Source organism: Nyctereutes procyonoides, unplaced genomic scaffold (assembly GCF_905146905.1).
Source record: "Nyctereutes procyonoides isolate TBG_1078 unplaced genomic scaffold, NYPRO_anot_genome, whole genome shotgun sequence".
Lineage (NCBI taxonomy): Eukaryota > Metazoa > Chordata > Mammalia > Carnivora > Canidae > Nyctereutes > Nyctereutes procyonoides.
Window position 1 is genome coordinate 29,155,946 of NW_026575047.1, and position 13,196 is coordinate 29,169,141.

The 13,196-nt window shown below is 43.7% G+C and overlaps 1 protein-coding gene and 1 pseudogene across 3 annotated transcripts in view; both read right to left on the reverse strand.

The window, feature by feature from the left end:
- FAM184B (family with sequence similarity 184 member B) overlaps window positions 1-13,196 on the reverse strand; it is a 134,696-nt gene that overhangs the window by 86,199 nt on the left and 35,301 nt on the right. The gene's annotated exons all lie outside the window — the stretch shown is intronic.
- On the reverse strand, window positions 6,911-9,596 carry LOC129510539 (40S ribosomal protein S4-like; annotated as a pseudogene).

Sequence of the window (13,196 nt, forward strand, 5' to 3'; positions counted from 1 at the left end):
GCTTGAGATGGAATCAGACTTCTGCCCTTGGACCAGGTTGCACACCACTGGTTCTCCGGCTTCTCAAGCCTGCGAATTTAGTACTGAAACCTACAGCCCCAGCTCTCATGGGTCTCCCGCTTGCAGATGGGAGATCAGGGCACTTCTCAGCTTCCATAATCATGTAAGCCAATTCCTTACAGGAAATTACCCATATATATGTTTATTCATATATATGTTTCTCTGGAGAACCCTGACAAATACACTACATTTCATAAGTTTGGGGACCACTGCCCTGGCTTCAAGAGTAGAGTCCTGATGGGAGCAGAGAGAGGACTGCAGGAGTCAAAAGGACAAGCTGAGGAGGAGAACAGGGGGTCGCAAAAGCTGGAATTAGAACTGGGGAGGGGAAGAAGTACCAGGAATAGTGGTAGGCCCAGTGACTCTCTGTGCATAGAGTGGGGAGGAGGGATAAGAGTTCAGAGCATTCTCCAGCTTGCATGATTGATGGGGTGTCCACACCACCCCACCTCAGAAGCACAGCATCCTGGAATGCCAGAACATGGAAAGTCTATGGCCGCTGTTCCTGACTCAAATGTCTGCACACTCAGGGGAGCCCCAGATTCCTGGCACCAAGTCAGAATAGAAGACTAGTCAGATCTTAAGAAGGAAGAGCTGAATTTAGGTGCTGACATGCCCAGGAAGAACAGAGGTCATGTGGTTGCTGCCTTGGAAACAGAATGGAATAGGTCCCAAGCAAGGCTGGGCTCCTGCAGGCAAATGGGTTTGGGGTGGGTTTCTAGTTGGAGTCCTTGATGCTAGTTAAAAATCTCACCATTACCCATCAAGGAGCCATTGCCAGGCACCTAGCTGCACATGGCTGGGCTGTGAGGCTTTGGCTTCTGAATCATTGAGGCCCACTGTCTTCCAAATCAATTTATTTATTTATTTATTTATTTATTTATTTATTTTTAAAATTTTTTTATTTATTTATGATAGTCACAGAGAGAGAGAGAGAGAGAGAGAGGCAGAGACATAGGCAGAGGGAGAAGCAGGCTCCATGCACCAGGAGCCCGACGACGTGGGATTCGATCCCGGGTCTCCAGGATCGCGCCCGGCCAAAGGCAGGCGCTAAACCACTGCGCCACCTGGGGTTCCCCGAATCAATTTAGACTGAGACTTAGCTGAAAAGTGAGGGCCGTCCCTCTGAAGGTTTTTATTTAGAGCCCCTCCTCTTCCTGGCTCAGGCTAGTGCTCCCACAGATGTAGGCCTGCCTGCCTTCCTGGGAGCTACACTGGTTGCAAAAGACTTGGGATCTGGAAAGGGACCGCCTTGTCTTGCAAATCTTGCAAATGACTTGCTTCAGCTTTTTGGAAAGCAAAGACTCCAGACAGCTCCCTTGGTTAGCCAATCTGCTTGATGGATACACATTTGTGTTAGTGATACTTTTTTCAGGATAAAACTAATACAAAGAAATCTTAATATCGCCCACAGGAAATACTATAACAGAATGAGAGCCAAATTGGGGGATCAAAATCTATAACAATGCACGCAAATAAAATTGCGTGAGCTCAAAAGCAGAAATAGCAGCTCTTCAAGTTTACGTGTTTTGATTACGATTTTATAAATTTAAATTCTGAAAGCAGGCTTAGTGCGTATGTCTATATAGACACACATATCCATTCGCTCCACACAAATGATCTAACAATGAATGCTAATGTTATTTTTACATAGCACTTTCCAGTTCACAAAGCAACTTTTAAAAGTAAACCCCACAGCATGGAAGATAAATATATTGAACGCCCATTCTAAATGACTTTTTATTTTCTCCACTGTTCTCCAGGGGGAAAATATCTCTAAGCATTTTCCAATCCATTTATTGTACCTTCTGCATAATCTTCAGCAAATGATATGTTTCTAGCTAAATATTCTTGTCCATATAACACCTTAACAAAACCCAAAGATCCATTTATGATACTCGGGTCACCTTTGCAAATTGTCTTCCCAGCCACAGCTGACTTTCTGTGCTTTGATCACATGAGCCTTGAGCACCGAAGCAAAGAGTTGTGCCAGATGCTCTGTTTGACTCTCAGTTGGGGTGATGGGTAGACACTGCTCACTTGACCCAGACATAAGAAATGGAGGAGCCATACTGGGTCAAGCCCACAGGCCAGACCATCTTTTGTTTCTGTTTCTGGCTTGTGTTATCAGAGAAAACAGAGTCTGTGACCACTCACCACAGCAGGGGCCTCAAAAAGTTAGAGTAGATTAAATTAAAATTAAAGATATAAAATTGAAGATGCAAGATGGTGTTTTATCTTTCTTTTTTAAATATTTATTTATTTTAGAGAGAAAGAGAGAGAAAGCGAGCAGGGCGAGAGGGAGAGAGAGAATCCTCAAGCAGACTCCACACTGAGCATGGAGCCTGATGTGGGGCTCAATCCCAGGACCCTGAGATCAAGACCTGAGTTGAAACCTGAGTCAGGCACTCAACCCACTGAGCTACTCAGGTGTCCTGCAAGATGGTGTTTTAAAATCACACACACACTCACACACACACACACCAACAAAGAAAAGAGTCAATAATATACCAAAATATGACCAGGGTTATCTCTGGATGATAAAAAATGAAGGGCAATAAATTTTTCTTCTTTTTTCTCTTTTATTTGTTTTTGTGCATTCTCTATTTTTTTTCTATGATGAGTGTGTACTTCAATTATAATCAGAAAAAAAATCTAGTTGTTTTTCTTTTATTTGAGGGCAGGGATAAACCACTGAACTGCTCTGCATTGGTGTCTGGGCCTGAGACACAAGCCCAAGAAAGAGAAATAGATCCTGACAAGGAAGAAATCAAGTTCTGAGGCCTCCCCCAAGGGATCTGATTTCGACTTTGCTGCCTCCACCCGGCTGGTCTATTTTGGTCTGAAAGCCCGATGATAAATGTGTTGTCTCTTCCATTTCAGTCCCCAGTTCCACAGAGGAGAAGAATTTAAGAGACCCTTGTTGCTGCTGTGGGTGTAATGAGGTGTGAAAACCTTTTCCATCCAGGAGACAGGGAACCACAGGTCACAGACAAATAATGGCTACCATGTTGGGTGTAGCCCCTCTCTGCTTTCAGAGATGAACTCTTGAGGTCAACTTTGCATAAACCTCTTCTGGAAACAAATGCAACAACAATAGCAAGAGCATTTGGCTTTTGTAAACTTGAGGGCAAACTTGCTCTCTGTAGTGTTTCTACATTTTCAGAATAATTTCCCCCAAGCCACTCTCCCCTTTATCCCTTGCTCACCAGAGTGTTCTTTCTAAATCTAAAAGCTGACTACATGACAATTCGACTTAATAATCTTCGGGGGCCCTTTATTACCCACAGTAGTGGCTCTCAACCTTTTTCTGTCCCAGTGTCCCTGAGGATTGGGCATAGTCTATGGGGGACACTCACAACTTATTCACCTTTGCGTCTGGGTGCCAAACCATGGTCCAGGCAACTAGCAGGCACACAGTAGGTCCTCAGTGAGATGCTGCTGAAGTAAACTAGCAGGGACTGTTACAAAGTACTGTATCCTTAGCATCTAGCAGAATTCCTCGTCCAGAATTTGACAGAAGGTAAAGGAATGAATGAGTGAGTGAGAGAAAAGTGAATGAAGAACTCCATGTGACAAAGAGGGGACACCTTCAGATGTGATATATGCTAAGTGAAATTATGCAAAGCTGCCTTGGAAGAGAGGCACACAATTATTATCTCCAAGTCACTGGTGAAAAAATGCAATTTTACTCACTCAGATAATAAAGCTGGAAAATAACAGAGGGGCTCCTGGGTGGCTCAGTCAGTTAAGCATCAGCCTCTTGGTTTTGGCTCAGGTCATGATCTCAGGGTCTTGAGATAGAATCCCATGATGGGTTCTACACTCAGTGGGGAGTCTGCTTGCAATTCTTTCCCCCTCTCTCTCTTTCCTTCTCTGCTCCTCCCCCCCACTCACTCTCTCTCTTTCTCTAGAATAGTGTTTTTTTTTTTAAAAAGAAAAGAGCAGAAATTATTCTTTAGTAAACATTTAGTGAGAGCCTAATATGTGTCAGACCCTGAATCCAGCACTCTTTTCACTCAGTTCAAATCTGACAGCTGTCTGTGAGGTTACAAAAAAAAAAAAAAAAAAAAAAAAAAAAAAAAAAAACTCCTAATAGAACATTCTGTGGGTGAACATCTGAGAGGTTGCCAAGGTGGGTTCTGAGAATAAAGTTAAGTATAAAATCATCTCTACTTTCACTGATGGTGACAGTCTTCCTTCTCTTGGTTGAGTTCCCTGAGCCAATCTTAAAGTCTGTCAGCATTAGAGGGCAGAACATGTATTTATTACATACTCCTGAAAGTCCTTTCTTTGCTTTTAAAAGAGAAAGAAAGGCCCAGGGTTTATGGAATAATGCTTTCCTATGATGTTTTGGTCTGATTCTTCTTGTCCAGTAAAAATATGTGAAACTCCCCTTTAAAATCTTTATGTTTTATAGGGTGCCTGGGTGGCTCAGTCAGTTGAGTGTCCGACTCTTGATTTCTGTTCAGGTCATGATCTCAGCGTTGTGAGATCAAGCCCCATGTTGGGCTTCCTGCTGAGCATGTACCCTGCTTGAGATTCTCTCTCCTTTCCCTCTGCCCCTCCCCCTCTAAAACAAATTTCAAATAAATCTTATAAATAAATAAATAAATAAATAAATAAATAAATAAATGGAAAAAGGGGAGACAAGCTGTTTGCCAGTGCCTCAGGAAGTTAAAAGTGAGCTCTTGCCTTTCACTGAATCTATACCAGCTGTCTTCTGTACAGATTAGGAAGCAAGGCTCAGAGAGTTTAAGCAATGTTGCTTGCAATCTTCATCTTATTAGGGCAGAAATGAATCTAGAGCTTGTCCCTTGTCAGTCCAATATTCCTTTTTTCTAAATTGAGTCTTCAGATAAAATTGAAAAGGTTCCCGTCAAATTTGTAAGTTGTGCCACATAGACACAATGACCTTTAAAAAATGATACCTGGTTGTGACATCACTCCCATGTAGAACAGAGGTTCAAAAGGACTCCATAAATGCCAAAAAGAAAGGTGAATATATTCACAGAATTTTAAGATTGTAAGCAAGATATCACCCAGGCCATCTTCCTCATTTCATAAATAAGGCAAGCACAGCCCCCAGAGTCTACTGATTTCTACACAGTCACACAGTTAATGTGGAAGAGTCACAACTGGCTTTATCTCTTGATGTTCAGTGTTTCTTTCACCAAACCTTAAAGTCCCTCATGAGAAGGATCAAGGGTCTCAGAACACCTTAAAGGTGGAGCCCATGGGATTGACTCTGGAAACTCCACCTCTAGCTCTCGGGCATTACCTACAAAGCCTGTTACTCTCCGATCTAGCCAACTCCAGATCAATAATCTGCATTTATAGAACTCTTCCTTCATCAAGAGCTGTGCTAGGGGTGAAGGGATGCAAAGATACAGAAGCCATGGTCCCTGCCATGGCAACCTACCATTTAGCAACAAATATGTAAACAATTAGTCATGAAGCGGTACACAATGACAGTGGTTGGATATAGCGTGGTGGCCACTTTATCTATTTTCCCAGAAAACATAATGCCCCCCACACTATCTGTGGTAGACTCTCTGCCAGAGGGGTGAGTAGGTATTCTCAGCTGGGTTGATGTTAGAACTCCATGCCTCTGACCAAAGTGATTGGCACAGGATGGGCATGTGATCCAAACAATGGCAAGCAAGGCCCTTCCTGGGATTTTATCCATTGTGGTGGGAGAGAATCTCTCCCTCCTCTGTTGGGTCTGAGGGTTGGAAGGATGTGAATTCAGAATGACCTGTGGCCTTGTTCTCCATCACATGGAAAAGGCCAATTAGTAAAAAAAAAGAATGACTGCCACACAGACTTGTGCAGAGATACGAGTGGGAGAAAAGTTAAGGACATCTGTCTAACAACAACTAATACCTAGGTCCTTGGATGTCCATCTTCCTCCTCTTCATCATCACCAGAATTGACATTTTCAGTGCTTAATTTTACATCAGGAATGGTGCCTACATAAATATCAGTACTTGACATCACCTCATTTAATAATGGTAATGACAGTAGTATTAACAAAATTATGAAGGTAATACTATGCTCCTTTTACAGAAGAGTACTAAGGAACAAAGAGGACAAATAATTTGCCATGGGTCACACAGTTAGGGAGAGAAATGGGCCATGAACTCAAACTTGTCTGACTCTAAAATCTTAGTTCTTTCTACTGTTACAGAAAGCCCTGAGGCCAAAGGCACTATACCCTAAATTAAGGCAGGCAGTCTGAATTTCTTGTGTAGTATTAGGATTCAAGCATCCAAACCATTTGACACCCCCTCCCCACCCCCAGGCTGGACTGACTCTAAGGTTGCTTCCTTTTCTGTGTTGATTTCTGGTGAATCTCTTCCCTAATTTGATTTCTCTGCCTCCCCCTGCCAGGATGGGTGGAAGTCCTCTCTCCAAACAGAGAAATCTCAAGTCCTGTGCCCCAGGACAGCTGCCTCACATTCTCCCTCTTTACTTTCCACTTCTATCTGAAGTAGAAGATCACCATTTCTGACACCCACACATCTCCATGGATATTCAATAGGTTGTCTTTATTGAGCATTTATTATGTGCCAGGCACTGTTCTAGGTTCTTGGGATACATCAGTGGACACAATATACAGAGATTACTACTCTCATGGAGTTGAATTCTAGTGGCTGGATGGTGAGACAATTAGGAGAAGATAGTCTAGCAGAGAGTAATGCAGGCCTCACCACACATGCCCCTCAGTGAAATCACCCTTTTCTCCTAGATAATCCCCACTTGCTACTTTTTTTTTTTTGTACTGTATGGTCTTTAATTAAGTAGAAAGACTTCCAATCACATTACCCAGCAACCATTTTACCCACTGCTATTTGGCCACCAGTGTCTTGTCTCTTTCTTCAGCAATGGTGAGGAAGATATCCTTTCCACAGGGATGGAAAATCCATGGTTTGTTGCCTTTGTCAATGGCAAAAATGTTGGAGATTTGAGTGGCAAAGCTGTTGCCATTGGCTTCTTTCACATGAACTACATCAAAAGAACCAGGATGTCTCTCACTCTGTTTTTGATCACATCAATGCTTTGCAGGTCAGCACCTCCAATCACTATACACAGATTACCAGTGTCAAATTTGATGAAATCAGTAATCTTTCCGGTCTCCAATCCATCTGAATGGTGTCATTCACCTTGATGAGGGGACCAAGATAGCAGATGGTGCGAGCATCATGAGTCACCAGATGAAGGATTCCTCTTATCCCCATAAGGATCTTTCTCACTTTGCACAACTTATACTTGGCCTCCTCAGGTGTAATCCAATGAACAGCAAAGTGACCCTCAGTGTCACAGATTAGATGGAAATTCTCCCCAGTCATCAAAGCTGATGACATCCATAAAACCAGCTGGGTAGGTTAAATCAGTTCAGACTCTGCCATCAATCTTAATAAAACGCTGCATACAGATCTTCTTTACTTCATCTCCTGTTAGGACATACTTAAGTCTGTTCCTCAGGAAAACGATGAGAGGGAGACATCCTCTCAGCCTGTGGGGACCAGTAGATGGGCAAAAGGCAAATACACCTGTCAGTTTATCCAGCATCCAATGCTTTGGAGCTGCTACACACTTCAGATGCTTCTTGGGACCATGAGTGATGGCTGCAGTAGGCACTAGCAGTAAAGAGTTGCTTTTTTTTTTTTTTAAGATTTTATTTATTTGAGAGAGAAAGAGCAAGCACAAGTGTGGGGGAGAGGCAGAGGAAGAGGGAGAAGCAGACTCCTCGCTGACCAGGAAGCCTGACTTGGGGCTCTATCTCAGGACTCTGAGATCATGACCTGAGCTGAAGGCAGACACTTAAGCCACTGAGGCACCCAGGCGCCTGCCCTGCAAACTCGCTTCTTGATGCCCTGATGCAGTCACGTAGGTAGGAATTCAGAAGTCTCTTTGGTCCTTTGCTCCTCTGCTCAGGACACATCCACTGAGTTACTGAAGACTGAAGAGGCTACCCACAGGGACGCCCTCACGTCCATCCCTCCTCCTTTGGTTCCTCCTCCTAGTCCTGCCCTCAGGCTCCCATCATGCCAGCTGAGCAGCCCCACGCTCAGCTCCATCTCTCCCTTCCAGCTTCCCTCCACACCACATACTGAATCACTGCCCCGGCACTGCCTCTGGGGCTCCCCACTGCCCACTGGATCAAATGATTCTCATCATGGCAGTCGAGGCTCCATACACCCAGCATCAAATCTTGCCATCTCCCCCTCAGACCCCAAACTACAGTGACACTGGGTTACACACTATATTCTAACATTCCACATACCTTCAAACCTCCTACTTTCAGTCACACCTCTTCCTCTGCCTGGAACGCCTTTCCTGCCATTCTCTCCCTCATGAAATCCCCCTCAACAAGAAGTTCAAGATGTGATATCACCTGCCTTCCGAAAGCTTCTCCAGTGCCACCATGAGGAATTCATTCATTCACCCAAGAAATATCTACAGAGTCCCTAGGCCATCACCTGGCCATTGTAAGTTACTCTCTCATAACCCAAGGACAGTTTTTTTCTGGTATGAAGACAGGGAAAAAGATGTGTCCTCTTATTGCGTCGCTTTCTTTTCTTACAGAAGTTAGAATGTGTCACTTCCTTCTATATGCCCCCACAAGATCTGTCCATGTCCCTTTGCAGCCCCTATCACAGTGCATCATGTTCTGTGGCTGAGGCTATTTTTATTGAAAGACGCAGTCCTGTGCACGTAGTCTTTCCACCCTGCTCGACTACATACCAGGGGGCCTTGGCCTGGAACACTTCCTTACCTGGAGATGAAGAGCTCACGCAGCCTGTGCCAGGCTTATTGGTTTGCGTGGAAATGTCTTTTTCCTTTTCAGGCTCAGTGTGTGCTCCTTTGCTCTGCTTAAGTGTGTGCACCAATGGCCTGTAGGCACACTCGCAGATTTCAGTATTTCAGACACCACAAGGGAGGAGGGGTCCTTCTATAGTTGTGCAATTGCCCTGTGTCAGCTGCTGGGCATTCATGAGCCACAAGGGAGGCATGCACATGACTGCAGTAGACCTTTCTCTCTCTCCATGTGAGGGAAGCTTCATTCCACCTGATGTGTTTTCCGGCAACTCTGATACCAAGATGCAGTGGACATAATGTTTGGACTTCTATCATGATGACCCTTGCTACCCTCATGTAGTTGGAGTCTTCCTTTGGCACTGGTAACCAGGGCACAGTGCTCTGCTTGACAATTTTCCTATCCCAAGAATCTTCATTTTTAGCTGGTATCCTGCTAATAACTCCATTTTCCAGATTTTTCTGTAGATAGTTATGGCCACATGGCTGTGTTTTACTTAGCTCAATAAATGAAATATTACCAAGAGTATTATGAGGGCTTCCAGAAATTCTCCTTAAATGGAAGGGGATGCACCTATGGTCACCTCTCTCTTTCCAACAGTGTGGAAGGTGGTTGCCACTGCTGGAGTACCAACAATTGTCTTGAGCCATGAGGTGATGTTGAGGATGAAGCCTTGCAGCTGGCATGGCAGAGCAAAAAGATATAAAAGCATGGCTCCCTATAGCATGAAGCTTCCATCCCAACCTGTGACTATATCTCTGATCCTCTTCCATGTAAGAGAGGAATAAATTTCTCATTTGTTTGGGTTTTTCTATTATATGTAGCCGGGCCTAATGCAAATAAAAAGTCCATCTGTCTTGCTCACATTTGTATTTCCTCCACCTTGCACAGTGTCTGGCACAAAAGAGATGTTCATGAGAAATACCTGACAAATCATAAATAAATGGGCATGTTTTAAATGGCCCACACCACAAAGATAATATAAACTGAATATTGTACATACATATGTAAAACATAAAGATTTTTATCATTCAGGGAATACTTTGGGGATAGCCAGGGATTTTTCACGGTGGCTGTTAAGACCCAGTTGAGTGCTGTTTACACTCTGCACTTCTTAAAATAACACATAATCTTGCTTTTGGAAGAGGCCGCCGTCAGGATGGCCTCATTGTTTGGGTCACAATAGGTAGACAAGGAAGAGTGGCAGCTTCCCAGCTGGAAGATGGCTGGGAGAGATGAGTGTTTTCATGATTATACTTATTTAATATTTATAAAAGATAACTATCATCAGGATCCAACCTCCAGGCTACCAAGTAACTTGTTTCATAAAGCTTCATGGCAGGTTATGTTTGTATCACATATTTCTTTTTCCATCATAGTAGTCTTCACTGTTGGCCCCATATGTAAAGCAAACTGCAAAACCATATGGTCCCTTGTTTCTGGATTTTTGTAGCTGGAGGGAATAGAGTCAACTCACTATTTTTCTTTAAAAATATACCTACTACCAATTTCTTTGAAGGAAAAAGAAAATATTATTAGTAAATGAAGTATATTTCTCCTTATGCACATATTCCCCTTTCATTCCATTGTTTAGCAAACATTTTATAGAGGACCCCCTATATGCCAGGCACAGTTCTCAGTAATGGGGGTACAAAACATTTGAAACACACCCAAATACTTGTGTGCACAAAGCTAACATTTTAGTGTGAGAATCAGACAATAAATGTCAAATAAGTAAAATAAAAAATTGTTAGTGATAACTGCTAAAGAAAAGCATAAAGCAAGGAAGGGATTTTAGGGGACTGTAGTTAAAATTTTACACAGCATGGTGAAATAAGGCTTCCCTGAGAAAGGAACATTTGAGAGAAGGTTTGATGAAAGGAAAAGCAAACAGTGCAGTGTCTAAGGGAAGAGCACTCTTGGCAGAGGTGCAAGGTTGTGTGCGGGCAAATAATCATCAGGAAGCTGGTATGGCTGGGGCAGAGTGAGCTATGGAGAATGTACAGCAGGGGAGAGGTGCTGGGGCCAGGTCATGGAGGCCACACAAGTCATCAAAGAAGCTGGGATTTTATTCCCTAGGCAACGGAAGCCCTGAAGAGTTTTGAGGATGGTGACACGATCTGATGTACATTTTTATAATGATTACCTTGGCTCCTGTATTGAGAACAGTGGAAGCAGGATTAGTCAGGATTTGTTTCTCTTTGGGGGCTCCAGACACTGCCTTTCACCAGCCATTCTACCTTCTTCATTCCTTCAGTGATCTTTTTCCCCAGGCCATTTCAGAATCATAAACTATTCTGGGCTCCCACTGTCCCCATCAAAATGTATTTTTGGCTTCTTTAATCCCACTAGATAGTCAGCAACATATGCCATTGTGGCAAATTCAAACCCAAGAAGAGCAGAGTGAAGAACAGAAGCTTGTAGAGTCTTCATAGAGTAGTTAAAGTGGGCCTATAGTCTCCCCACTGTTTAGTCAGGACTTCTTCAGGTGAAAGTAAAACTAATACAACTGTACTCCTTTTCTATTTTTGATAAATTACCACAGATTTAGCCACTTTATATAAGGTCTATATGTCAGAAGTCCAGGTATGGAGTGGCTGAATTCTTGCTTAGGGTCTCTAGGGCTGAATCAAGGTGCTGGCCAGCTGAGTTCCTGTCTGGAGGCACTGGGGAGAAATTTGTTTCCAAGCTAATTCAGGTTGTTGACATCACTCAGCTCCTTAAGGTTGTAGGACTGTCATCAGGGACTGCTCTCAGATCCCAGAAGCCACCGCAGACCTGAATACATGGCCCTTCTATCTCCCTCACTGAATTATTCTCACATTTCAGATCTCTCTGATTTCTCTTTAATCTCCAGACTTGGCTCTAAGTGCTCATGTGATTAGGTCAGGCTCACCCAGATAATCTCCCTACTTTAAGGTTGGTTTATTTGGGAAGTTAATTACCATTGCAAAATGCCTTCACAGCAAAACCTGGATTAAATATTGACTAAATAACTGGGAGAAGGTGGGTGTATATCAGCGGCTGGGAATTTGGGGCCATCTTACAATTCTGCCTACTACACCAAGTAAAAGAGAACAACACACTGACCCATGTGTCTGGAAAAGACCTTTTGAGAGAGGAAGGCACTGCTGTGGGAGCCAGGCAGGGCCTTGGGGACTAACACTAGGACCTGATGCACCCTGATTCATGCATACTCTCTCTCCATTCACCCCTTAACTATGTTGGCTCCTGCTCATCTTCCTTCTGAAGAGCTGCTTTCCCCATATAACAGGAAAGACAGCCATCAACTGCTCTAGTTCCTGCTTTCACAGTTCTGCTATTCCAGCAGAAAGAGAATTTCTTTCTCCTAATGCTTGAATTGTTCAAATGTTCAGAGAAGGATCCCCCGCGGTCCCCCACCTAGGTCATATGCTATGGCTGGAATGGGAAATGCAGGATCAAGACTGAGACGCTTTCAGAGCCATTTAGAAAAGGAGAGGAGTTTTCCAAAGGAGGGAAATGGAAGGTACACTGGACAGATAGACAAACAGATCCACTATGACTCTAGTCAGCTATCAGCCTCACTCTTTCCTGCAAAGACCTTAATTCTCCTCTGCATCTCTCCCATTCCTTTTCTTACCTGACTAGTCTTGTCTTCTCCATCTCTCAGGGGACTGAGATCTAGTTCTAGTAGCCACAAGATCAAGTTCAAACCTCCACCAGTTGGGGGTGTGGGACAGGGTAAGACAGTGAAGGAATAATGCCTTGTAGAATAATCTAGAAAGAATTCTAGACCAGAGAGTAGTCCTTGTCCTGTCACTGTGACATTGAACATGCCATGTAGCCATGTGGGTCTGCCTCTCAGAACTCCCTTCCAGAGAACCTGATGTCACTTGGCAGCTTCCACCTTTCACATTTTTGGATTCACTCTGATATTCACATCAAGACAATGATCCCCCCCAAGCTGCTTTGAGCCAACAATCAAGCCCAATGGGATGCCAAGTCTGGGCTATTTCTGCCCAACACAAATTCCTGTAATGTTTTGTCTTTTCAGGAGCTCTGTATTGGCCTGGTGAAGACCCTTTTAAAGCTATCCTGCAATCTGCTGGTTCTCCCACCCAATCCTGCCCCTTTCCCTCTCCTCTCACAGGTGTCGGGCCTGCAACACGTGGGGGTTCCCTATCTACTCCTTTTCCCTCTCTTTTTACTCTTCAGACATTTCTCCCAATAAATCTCTTGCATATCTAAATTGGTCTTGGTGTTCACTTTTTGGAGGATCCAAACTGATACTCATGTCCAGGCTCTATTTCTCATCTGTAACACGAAGGGA